The 12,413-nt window shown below is 41.9% G+C and overlaps 1 protein-coding gene across 1 annotated transcript in view; it reads left to right on the top strand.

The window, feature by feature from the left end:
• The window catches only part of LOC105021765 (nuclear receptor subfamily 6 group A member 1-A), a 128,373-nt gene that overhangs the window by 3,028 nt on the left and 112,932 nt on the right, over positions 1-12,413 (top strand). The gene's annotated exons all lie outside the window — the stretch shown is intronic.

The raw sequence follows: 12,413 nt of genomic DNA, 5'->3' as shown, positions 1-12,413 counted from the left end.
AGGTGAAACGGGGTTAAATGAGTGTCTGCTAAGTTACTATGTAATTGCAATGACTTGACAAGCTTGCCTATCAGTCTTCAGAAATGTATTGTTCTCCATGTGGTTTTGTGTGTTTGAGCTCTTTAATAAAAAATAACTCAGTAAAAGAAATGTTGCATCAGACTTCTGTTCTGAATTTTTTTTTTTGGGGGGGGTTTTAATAGGCTCTCGCCACCTCTCCCTGTCTCCCTTGTGTAGATGTTTGCTCCTGCAGTCTCTTATGGGGTGGAGGGTATAGCGTGAATATGTCTCTCTGTGCATCTCCGTCTGTGTGGTCTTGGGCACGTCCCTCTATGTTAGCCTGGAGGGAAAAGCCTGACAGATGTTTGAGATGTAGCCGACGAGTCTGCCCTTTACCCCCCAGCAACGTGTGGCAGTCCTGCCGGGCATTCTGCTCTGGGCCACCGCAGGGACGTGTTGATCTCTCTCTTCCCCCTGGGGGGGGGGGGGGGGGGAGTAGTTTTTCAACTGGTGGGGCCGCGGGGGTGGAATGAGATCGGTGGGGGGTCTCTATTCTCAATTTCATCCCCCTCCCCCCACCCCTCATCAATCCTGTTGAGTCTATCTGGACAATAATAGAGCCATACTGTACAGGGGGGAAGCAGTTCATTTTGTGTGTGTGTGTGTGTGTGGGGGGGGGGGGGGGGTTGTAGTCTTTTGCCTTTGTGAGGCGTAGCGTGGGTCTGATCGATCGCACTGTTTGCCATGGCAGCGGCTCCACACGTGCGCCAACACCCAAGCCTCTTGTATTGTCCGTATGTCATAAGTCGCTACGTGAAGTCTGTTCTTCCTTTTATGCAGCCTAGAACCTTTTTAAACCATGAAAGTATCATGGGCAGGGGTTCATAAGGACCTGAATTTAAAATGAGTATTCATACCGACCGTTATTCATCCATTACCTTTCATTCCATCGTTGTAATTAATATCCTGCCATTTTCTCATTCTCTGTGAACATGCACCCTTTCTGCTTAGTAAATTATCTTTTTTCTTCTTCAAACAGATGGCTATATCGACTGTTTTGTCGATATAGCTATCCATGGATACAGCTATCCATGAAACTGTTTAGGGTGTATCATTTTGTTTAGATTTACTCTGTTTTTCTCACCAATATTGTGATTTCCAATGCTTGATGAAAAGTCTGGGTCATCAAAGCAAATCCCTGCACAATCAGTTGGTGTCAGTTGTTGTCGCAATGTGTGTAATTATCACGATGCTCGCTCAACCTGGAAGTTAAATTATATTTATTCTAGTGTAATATTTAATCACAGCCATACATCCGTGTCCTGCCAGTGACCCTCTTCCTGGTTTTGTTTGATGCCTTTTACAACAATGCATTCAGTGGGTTCAATAGAAAACATTTTCCCAACAGAAATAGTAAATGTCGTGCTCTTCATTGGTCCAGTACTACTTCTTTCATTCTATTTCCAAAGCACCTACGTCCTGAAAGATGAGCATATCTTTTAGCGCCAACATTTTGGCCAGGTTGCCAGAGATGACTGTGGACACAAGTGGAAACGTATGTGTGCATCCTTTTGAGTTGCCAGATTCAGAATACCTCTGGAATGTCTCACTTTTTCCGACACTGTATTGAGTTGACTCCTTATGTGAGCATGTTGGATAAGTGCACCAAAGTCCTTTCTTAATTAGAAGTCTAGGGCTGACCAACCGCCCAATACTTTTTTTTTAAAAGTGTATTTGTCTGATCTGTACCAAAGCACCCCTTCTGATTGGTTGAACTTGCATAATAAGTTGACTCCATACTTGAAATATTTTGTAAAAGTCTATAATGGGTAAAGGTCTATAATGATTAGCTGCAAACCTTCCCGATTGGCTGACCTGGCAAAATGTGCCATTGTTGTAGGGGACAGTGAATGTTGCACACTTTCTCACTATAAAGCATTGATTCAAACCAATAACAAAAGTTAATGAGTACTGCCCAATGTGTGTTATTTTAAAAAAAAATACTTTAATTAGTAATTTTTTTTTTCACTTGACCTTTGATTGACTGGACTTTGGTGTCTTCATCAGTCTATGGACACGCATGAAAATCTACAGTGAAATCTGGTTTAGCATTGATAAACCAAAGAGGACCGTATTGCTATGGTCACCCAGCCAATGCATCCGCCTAAGCCAGCAGATCTTGAGTTTAAGCAGATTGCTTATTAAACTAACTGAGTTAATAAATCCGGGTAAGAGCATAATATGTCGAACGATTCAAATAAAAACTCAAGTGCCCACAAACATCAAACCTAGTATTGCCTTTTATTTTTGTTCTCGCCTGACCGAGGAATCGCAGGCGATGACGATATGGTTAATCCATGGTTACAGTTGTCTGGTGTCCCCCTCTTTCCCTTGTGAGAGAAGACAGAGGGAAGACGTAAATGGTCAAGGAGGCTAAAACCTCTTGGGGACCAGTCTCACTTGCGGATCTGCCAAATGCAGCCGTAACCAAGCAACATGTTTTGCCTGTTGTAGAGGATTGGAGAAAATTGACCAACTGAATGCGCTGCACAGTAATAAACATGTCTATGGCTGAGATCCCTTCTCACCAATGCAGTATGGACATTTAACTCTCAGTGGTTGCAACCCAAATTTGGCTGTGCATTTTTTATTTTTTGTATAGAAAAAAATGCTTCAGTCTAACTTTAACCCCACAATATTAGGCAGAGAGTGTTGAAATGTTAATGAACATATACTCTTGCATATTTTGTATGCAAATATTTTTGTATTTTTTAATCACAGTATTTCCTATATAGAGCAAATATTCCACAATCTTAATGGAATATTCAAAAATGTTCACATCAACTGCATATAATCCAGTTCTCTCGATGCCATTGTGAAGAAAGGATCTCGAAAGATGTGAATATTGGGTTGCAACTCCATTTGTTTGGGTACCACATTCTGCAGTCTCTACTACAGCAGGTTAAGTCCTGCATGTGTCTTGAGAAGATCATGAGGTGGCAGCTAGCCCAGTGGTTAGTGTAATGAACCAGGTTGCTGGGTCGAATCCCTGCACCGACAAGTAAAGAAAAATCTGTTTTTTGCCCTTGAGCAAGGTACGTAACCCTAATTGCTCTTGTTAGTTTCTCTGGGCAAGTCACTGCTGAATGACTGATGTAAACATGTCCATGAAGAGAGAGAGATGCACACCCACACAGAGTCTACTGGGCTGTCTTTCCATCAAGTACATCACTGCCAAGTGGCACCCAGGGCCCTCTATTGGTGTTGCTATTGGAAACACTCTTCAGTTCCGGAAAGCTCACTTGTGCCCTCGTCAGCCTTGACCTCTCAGCCCTGCTTGACCCTGTGGACAAAGCCGCAAAGAAACATCTTTATAGTGTGCTGTAAGTAATTTCATGCTATACTATGTCATTGTACGTGACTCCACACCTTTACAGTAACCTTTTTTTAAATGGCTTACCAGACAAAGACCAAAATGACAGGCTACTGACTATTTTTTTTTGTAATTTGCCCTTTTTGCACAATTTCCAAATATAGTGAGATGCATATCTCACAAAACACAATCCTCCCTTGCTCTGTCGTCCCATTTTAAATTATTTGATACAGTCATTTCTTTATCTCTGTACTCAGTCCTGTGTAAGTTTTATTTCACCCATTCAGCCTTTGGGCAAAACGCTTCGCTATTCAACAGAATGAATATAGTAATTCAATTGGCCGTGTTATTCGTTAACCCCATGTATGATTTCTATGTAGGTAGGCTACCTGTTAGCATTCAATAATATTATAATACAATCTCAGCATTCAGTAACAGTCTACTCTTACCTACTAGTACTGCCAAATACAAAGCAAAATCAAAACTAACCTGACAAAGAAACAAGTAATATTTTCGAAACCTGATACAGATACAGATCCAAATTCAGTTAAAATGTTCAAGATGTGAGCTTATTTATCTCACCTTTATTTAACCAGGTAAACCGTTCGAGAACCCCCCCGAGAATCTTTTTGTGTCTGTGATGTACATAGGCGGTAGCACAGCTCCTTCCAGCAGGCAGTTGTTTTCTTCCCTTGGAGAATGTAGTGATGGTGATAAAAGCCATATAACAGTGTGGTGTGGCCTTTAGAATGTCATTGGCCGTTGGTACTGTAACAATAGCCAGATGAATCCAAAGCTGTACCTTTTGTTGGGCCTCTGTGATTCAACAACTGGGACATAAAATCTCCCCTCTCGAACTCAATGATAATTTGTCCCACAGGGAGGCATTTTATGGCTTATCATAAAACAATGAACTTGTATACTGATAACGGCAACTTCCTATGTGGCATCGTCAAGTTGTCTTGTGGCTTTTTTTTATCACAATAAAATGCTGAGGGACAGGAACTCTCGTCTTTACTGCTGTAGAGCCTCTGTTCCAACAACTGTGAATGGGTATTGAAACATTGCCTACTAAAGGTGGAAGATAACGCAGTTTTAAACAGCCATATCCATGGATTGCGGTCTGTGTAGACCGTTACTGGATTTCTCATCATGCTTTTCTTTGGGCATAATAAGTTAGAGAAACCAGTCTACGCAGTAGGCCAAACTGGTTGCAAATGGTTGTCTTGTCAACATTCTTTTAAGAAACAGGAAAAAAAAATGTTTAGCTGGTTGTTATCTTATTTGACCAAGATATTGCATTATAACGTGACATCTTGATCATATCACAAATAGCAGTTTTTTTCTAGTTGGAACGAGAAGTTTTAATCTGGTTATACCTACCGGAAAATTAGTTGACATTGGCAAGTTTACATTGTTACTTGTATGCAGTATATACACATGCACATGTTCTTCAATTCTTTGTACATAAAATGTACAATTCGGTGGAAGTAATATTTTTAATATAAACAAGTGCGTCCTCAAAATCCATGTAAAATAGCTCATGATGCGTGCCATAACCGTTAATACTCACATTTGTATTTCTTTTTTTAAATCCAGAAGTAGAAGTTCTGTTGAGATGGCCCTAACGTGGCATTTTCCATTTCTGTGAGCTCTGAGCAAGTAGAAGGATGGAAGCCCCTGGAATGTCATGATTATAACCAAAGCGGACCATTATTCCCAATGACTTGCTGTCGGATACAAGCAGGGGCTCCCAATCTAGCATCATTTCATTTGGATTTGTGACGACTGTAGGTATTTCTCGGTGTGGTGAAACTATTTCCAAATGTGAGTTCATAACAGTATACTGCTAAAATATATATTTATATATATATACTTACCTACCACACCCTTGGTCAACCAATTTATTGTGTATTTTTCAGGTTAGTTTTTGGTCTGGCTCTGTATTTCAGTATGACGTCGTTACATTCCTCAGGCCCTTTGTATTCATATCAAGGTCTGATCAGTATTGGGGGGGAGGGGTGGATTGCCCCGCAGGCATCACTCATCCCGTCTGTCACTGGGGCTGCTATATGCTAGCCAGGCCTGCTGACCTGGTCGTAAATCTCTGGCCCTTTTTAATGTCGAGAAAGAAGCTTCTTTGAGTTTGTAACTTGGTGTTTTGGTGAGATAACGTCACCCTCCCCTTGCCCACGTCGTACCGACCCCCCCTGGCCGCCCTGGCCGGGGTCTGGATACGTGTGTTCATTTGTTCAAACCTTCCTAGCCGGGTAAGTCAGTCGAGGGCCAATTCTCACTTCCAAAGCCGATCTGACAGCCTGTGCTTATATGTATTAGGGGGGAAGATTGCAGATGTGTCCTTCTTGCTAAACCATTTACCTTCACAACTAACACATGGCCTAGGGTGGTCTAGTGATGTAGGCCAGGGGCTTCTGCACACAAGCTTTCTATAGGTTTTATTTTTGGATGCTTTGGTTGACCTTTGAGCGAATGTGCCCACAAGCAACATGGCTCTGGTTATGAACTTGTGTGTGCGCGTGCGTGCGTGTACATGTGCATGCGTGCTCCTGGTTGAGAGTGACAGAAGGCTGTATGATGGATAAGGTTGAGCCCTCGGGAGAGAGGCTGGACAGTGGTCTTCAGTGACACAAGGCGTTGTCCAGGGGGAAAAGGTCAACCTGAGGTGTCAATAAAGTGACCATTGGACAGATCTTTCAGGACGGCCCTCTTTGACAGGATTTACTAGCCATTTTAGTTGTAGGTGGAGCTGTGATGGGGGGGCGGATCCCACTCCAGGCTGTTGTGCAGCCCCAGTGAGGGTTGTGTGTCAGCACCAGTGTGTACCACAGAGCAGAGGTGCATCCAGTGCCAGTTACACAACTGGCAGAGACCAACAACTGTGCCACCGAAGTGAACAATCTGTTCTTCTGTCTCAAACCCAAATTGTTCCCAGATTGTTATTGTAAATAAGAATTGGTTTTCGAACGGTTTACCTGGTTTACCTTAAATAAAGGTGAGATAAATAAGCTCATATCTTGAACATTTGAACTGAATTTGGATCTGTGAATGTTAATAATACAGATCTTTTAAGCTGTTGTCGTTTTTTTTATTTTAGACTTATTTTTTATTGCTTGGTTTTTTTATATTTTTATTCTGTTTAGTTTGTTTGTTCTGAGACTTGATTTTAAAAATAAATAAATTCAGTTACAGTTTTTATATTCTTTTGTTTGTTGTTACAGACACAAATATGAGCCTTTTCAATAAGCAACAAGCGTCTTGAGGATCTTTTGAGAACGTTCCATAGAAGGCCACTCCAGTCACATGATCGACTCATTGAAAATGCCAGCCTCTTCTGACGTACAGTGGATATAAAAAATCTACACACCCCTGTTAAAATGCCAGGTTTTTGTGATGTAAAAGAATGAGACAAAGATAAATCATGTCAGAACTTTTTCCACTTTTATTGTGACCTATAATGTGAACACTTGAATTAGAAAACTAACGGAAATCTTTGAGGGGGAAGCTCTGGTGAAGCTCTGGTTATACAAGCTGTACACTCACTACTTTACATTGTAGCAAAGTGTCATTTCTTCAGTGTTGTCACATGAAAAGATATAATCAAATATTTACAAAAATGTGAGGGGTGTACTCACTTCTGTGAGATATTGTACATCACAAGAACCTGGCATTTTAACAGGGGTGTGCAGACTTTATATCCACTGTAAACTAACAAGGAGATGTCATCACTCTGTGTCAGGCATATCACAAACATAATCAGAAAGCGGTTCAGGTGTGCTTCGGTTGTGTGGGGTGGGTGGGTGTGGGGGGGGGGTTATACTGTGTATGGATGGCGTCAAGTTAGTGTTCCTGTACATGACAAAGGTTTTCCCAAAGGGATCATTTCTTGGACTTTTCACTGTTTACAAGAACAGTATTGGTTTAATATCAGTAATGCGTAATAATATTCATAACATTTCCTTTATAAGGGCATGTTGATAAGTAGAATTGTTCATGCGTTTACGTCAATCACCGCAGGAATTAAAAACACTGCTGACTTTCATTTTGCGTTTTCAACGCCAAGAGTTGTGTTAATCGCCCTTTAGTTTCATTATGGGTCACATTTAGAATATTCTCCAAGGTTTAAAAATGTGGATGAACTGCTGCCTGTAGGCAAATTGAGAGGGATGTTAGCAAATCCTTTAAAGATTGTGTTTGTTTCTCCTAGTGTGTGTGTGTGGATACAATGTGTTTTTGCTTTCATCTCTTAAAGAGACCTTGGGTCTCAATTTGACCCCTTGCTAAAATAGTTATATACCGAGGGCATTCGGCCTACCTGATGTTTTCATTTCCTTCACGTCAAACTCTCACAATATTCAATGTGAATGTTCTAGACAATAAAAATAGAAACGAGTGTATGTAGTATGCATTTTTTTACTGAAAGAATATGCAACATTAATGGATGTGGCCCCAAATATACAAAGACCACGGATGTTCTCAGAATTTAAATGTTATGTCCTGTGCATTTTCAAGTTACAATGTGAAACAATTAAATGTCTTAATTAGTTTTGCAGTAAAAATAACTATAATGGTTTTACTATATTTTAAACATTTTCAAACGGATTTCTTTCTTTTATTTCAGTTTACTATGTAGTTTTTTTTAAATTCCCACAATACATTTTGCATGAGAGTTAATGTTCCTAAAGAGTACTGCAGGATTATGACCCTTTCCGCTGTGACATGAATGAAACATGATTTCAGAGGCTAGGATATCAGAACTGCATTACAAAACGACTTTTCTCCCCCCCTTGTCCTTTTGTAAAACACTTTGTTGTTGGATTTACAAGCTTGACATTCCAGTTTCCTCGCATTACAAGTGAAATTACAACAACCACAACAACTGGTCCCCGTTTGGGAGTGACTCTATAATGACTCCATCTACAATATCTTATCACAACACATTCCTGTCATTGCAATTGGATTTTAGTCTAAACAGAACCCGACCCTAGACCATATTGACTTGGCTCTGATCTCATTTATGGACTTCTTTTGCATGGAAATGAACTACACCACTTCCTAAATCACTACTTTTCTCTTGAATAAAACTAAATTGTAGCTGGCAATTATCATTTAAGGTATTTCTAATTAGTGCATTTCGCAAGTGGTTGGTTTACAACAACTACCTTTACCTAAAACTCTGCAACAGTTTAACCTGCAGTCTTTACTTTCAAACTGCCATTTTCTGGGATCCCTACATAATCATTTAACAGATTTGTCCAATCTTGGACATTTCTGAAGTTCCCTATAGGGTCGTTCAATAAAACCAGACCCTAGATACAGCGGCGTAATGTTTAGTTAGCAAAACTAAATGTCCTTCACTGCTGCTATGATGGGTAACTGCCCTGACCTTGCTAGCTTGACTAGCTTGTATTAGGTCTCTTTTGGATATGTTAATTTGACTTCCAAGGTACGTCTTTACCTGGGGGCAGCTGCACACACAGCGTGGACAGATGGGTGGGGCAGGTGATGGAGTGTTGTTCTTTGTAGACCTGGTGTTCTGACCTGGTTGCGGAATGCAAAGAGTGGACACCTGACTGGCCCAACAAACACGAACAGAAATGCACAAACACGCGTATACGTACACAGACATTATCTCATCTAGAAACGCAAGCTTGATCAGACAGGCTTCTTTTTGAGAGAAAGAAATCTGGTTTCTGTTCTGGTGGGAGGGAGGTAGGTTGGTATTTTGTTGGAGGTAGGCTGGGTTTTGAGTGTTGATTAGAGGTTGGAGGCTGAGTAAGGTGGCCTGTTCTTTTGTCTTCTAAAAGACCTGGGTGGTGGTGTGGATCAGGTGATGTGGACTGGTTATCTGGATAGAAGGCCTTCGGAGCCGTGAGGGGCAGCTGTTCCTGCGCTGGATGGAGAAGGCATGTCTGCTTGGCTTTGAAACGCCCCCCCTCTTACGCCATTGCTGGCCACATATTCTTCCTTAATGATGTGAACTTGATTAGGTCGGTCCAGTCATTTATTTGTTCTCTACCAGAACAAACAGCATGGCTTTAACTTATGTTCAAAGACGTATAGCTCTGACACTTGTAGAGAGAGACACACACACACGCACACACACACACAAGCCTAAATTGCCTGGCCCAGATGGCTTATGTTCCACTTGGTCGACGGAGGGGTACTCCGGAATGCTCTGTCCCTGCTCGCCACATAGAGGGATAGTCCCCCCTTGACACATCTCCACTTGTTACACGCAGTGCGGATGATCTCTCTATAAGCGTGTGTGGGTCAAAGGTCAGACGGACAGAGTTACACACTTTGGTGTGTGAGGTCCTCCTCATGGCTAGGGACTTCTGTTGTCCGAGAGCAGATCCCAAAAGGTCAGTGAGGAAGGTGAACCTGTCAAGTCACTAAATCTCAGTGGTAACTTAAACTTGAGCTGTAGTTATTTTACATTGAATAAGTCAAGACTCTCTTACTAAGTTCTTATGTTTTTATGGTTTTGTGTTGATTTTGTCATTTCTGGTGTCCAATGTGCTGGTTGTTGTTTCCCATGGGAGGAGTAAGATGGAAAACCTCACATTTGTAACGTGTGGAGTGAACATTCAGTCCTTCCCAATAAAACATACTGTGTTTCCAACAAAAGAACGTAATATCTGTATCGTAAAAAAACAAACTGAGGCTAAAACGGTTACATTGATATCTGGCCTTCAGAAATCTGACACCTATTTAATATAATCTTAATTTTGATTTGAGTCACCTTTTTGAAGTATTGTTTTTTTGGTGTGTGTGTCTTGCGCGCGTGTCTGTCTTGCGCGCGTGTGTGTCTTGCGCGCGCGTGTCTTGCGCGCGCGTGTGTCTTGCGCGCGCGTGTGTCTTGCGCGCGCGCGTGCGTGCGTGTGTGTGTGTGTGTGTGTGTCTTGCACACTTTTTTTTTTCCAAAGCAACATATGCTGCAGTCCAGTGGAGTGTGTCCAGGGGGCAGCCGGCACGTGTCAGCCCAGAAACGGGCAGCTGTCAGGGGGCTGGGTGTGTCTGTGTGCCCCCCTCCCCTCCCCCCATTGCCCATCCACAACCAAGACAGCAGATCCAGCCTGAATGAGTCACTTGGAGTTAGTGAGTGAATGACTGATTATGTGAGTGTGGGCATGGCAGGCACTCACCGGACAGACAGGCAGGCAGACGGACAGGCAGACAGACGGACAGAAAGGCAGACAGACAGGGCAGTGTTCAGGGTTTAGTGCAGATGGTGTTGGAGGGAGTCTTGAGGAGACAGCCGTGCTGACAAACCGTCATCATGATGGGTGAGTCTCTCTTCTGTCCAACCCTGATAACTGTGTTGATGAGCAGTGTAGTTGAATGGCATTTTCTTAAAGCGAAGCATGTATAAACAAATAGAAATGACTTCATCGGTCAAGGTAAGGGTTAGGCGTTTTATGACAATGTTTCCCAGACTCCAGTCAACATGGGGAGTGGATGAAGGAGTGGGCATCTGCAGTCTGTCTGTGTAGAGCAGGAACAAACCTGTAACACCTCTGATTTACCACTCTGGGAGTCCTGCATGTGCTTTGTTGTGGTTAATTGTTTTTGGTATATCTCCACCAGGTTTGTATTTGTTAGCAGGTCATTTTAGAGAAGACCTGTAAGGTCGAAGGGATTTGAACTGGAGACCTTGAGGGGTTCAAGGCATTGGAACGGAAGAATAGATTCAAAACAAAGGGTTGATAGGCTTTGGGGAGACTTTGGAGTCACTTTTTTTTTCAACTTTCTGGAATGAAACATAGTAGCATTGCTTGTGTTTTGATAGTTTTTTATTTTCTTACTAAATAGTATAAATGGAATAACAGTGACATATCTTCTAGTTATTTACTGATTTACCGTAAGCAATTTCCCATAAAAAAATAGATTTTCTTTTAGAGTTCACTTTTTTTTAATTAATTAATTGTCATTATGCTTTAAATGGGGAAACGTCATAGTCTTGATGTGTTAGTCATTGCACTGTAAACTGCTTGGTTCCGTAATTATTAACTTTGGTATTGTGTTTAAAATAGTATATTTTTCAGCATGACAATATAAATAAATAATACAAAATGCGGTTACATTTTACTTTAAACATTGAGCTAAATTGAGTTAAAATCAGTCGACTCATTGATGAACAAGGCCAACGTTTTCCCAAGAAGGTAAAAAAAAAAAAAACTTGATCGGCTGAACAGGAGCCCTCAGCAAATTTGAGATTATCCAGAAAATCTTCCCTCTTGAGTGTCTGTCGGTCCCAATCTAATAGGAAAACAGAAGCACAGTATGCCATCTCCTCTCAAAAGACAATCAATAGAGACACATAGCAGAATTCGCTGTGTCATTCTGACTTAGTCAGCATCTCTCAGTGTTTCTGTCACGAGTCAGAAAGCCAGCACTGAGGGGGAGCCGGGACGCGTGGCCACATTAGTCCCAAAGGAAACCCCACAAAAGGACTATGGACAAAAGCTCCTGTGTATCCCTAGAGTGAGGAACAAGAGGATAAGGCAGATGTTTTTTTTTCGTGGATAGAAGAGTGTGTGTGTGTGTGTGTGTGTACGAGTGTGTGTGTGTGTGTGTGCGCATGTGTGTGTGCACGTGTCTGTGTGCGCTTTCATTCTGTTGTGCATAGGTCAAGCTTGAGAGCCAGGGTTTCCCTCTGCTCAGCAGGGGATGAGATCAACTGCAAACAAGGGAGAAAAGGGCCGGGGGGCGAGAAACTTATGAGGGATTGCTCTTCTTTTCATCAGGGTCCCCACTCCCCACACACCACTCACTTAATCCTGCTGTGCAGGTGGTTGAGGGCCATAGTGAGAGTGAGAGCGAGAGAGAGAGAGAGAGAGAGAGAGAGAGAGAGAGTGAGAGAGAGCGAGATCCTGGTTCTATTATATGTCTTTATTATACCTCACAAAGACAGCAAAACCTGACAGTTTGGTCCCCACAAGGAAAATGCTTGTGGTTAGGTTTAGGATAAAATGTCAGGTTGCTGTTAGAATTTGTGTGATTTTTATGATTACAGAAT

This window comes from Esox lucius, chromosome 14 (genome assembly GCF_011004845.1).
Source record: "Esox lucius isolate fEsoLuc1 chromosome 14, fEsoLuc1.pri, whole genome shotgun sequence".
Taxonomy (NCBI): Eukaryota; Metazoa; Chordata; class Actinopteri; order Esociformes; family Esocidae; genus Esox; species Esox lucius.
This window is presented reverse-complemented; position numbering and strand designations above follow the sequence as displayed.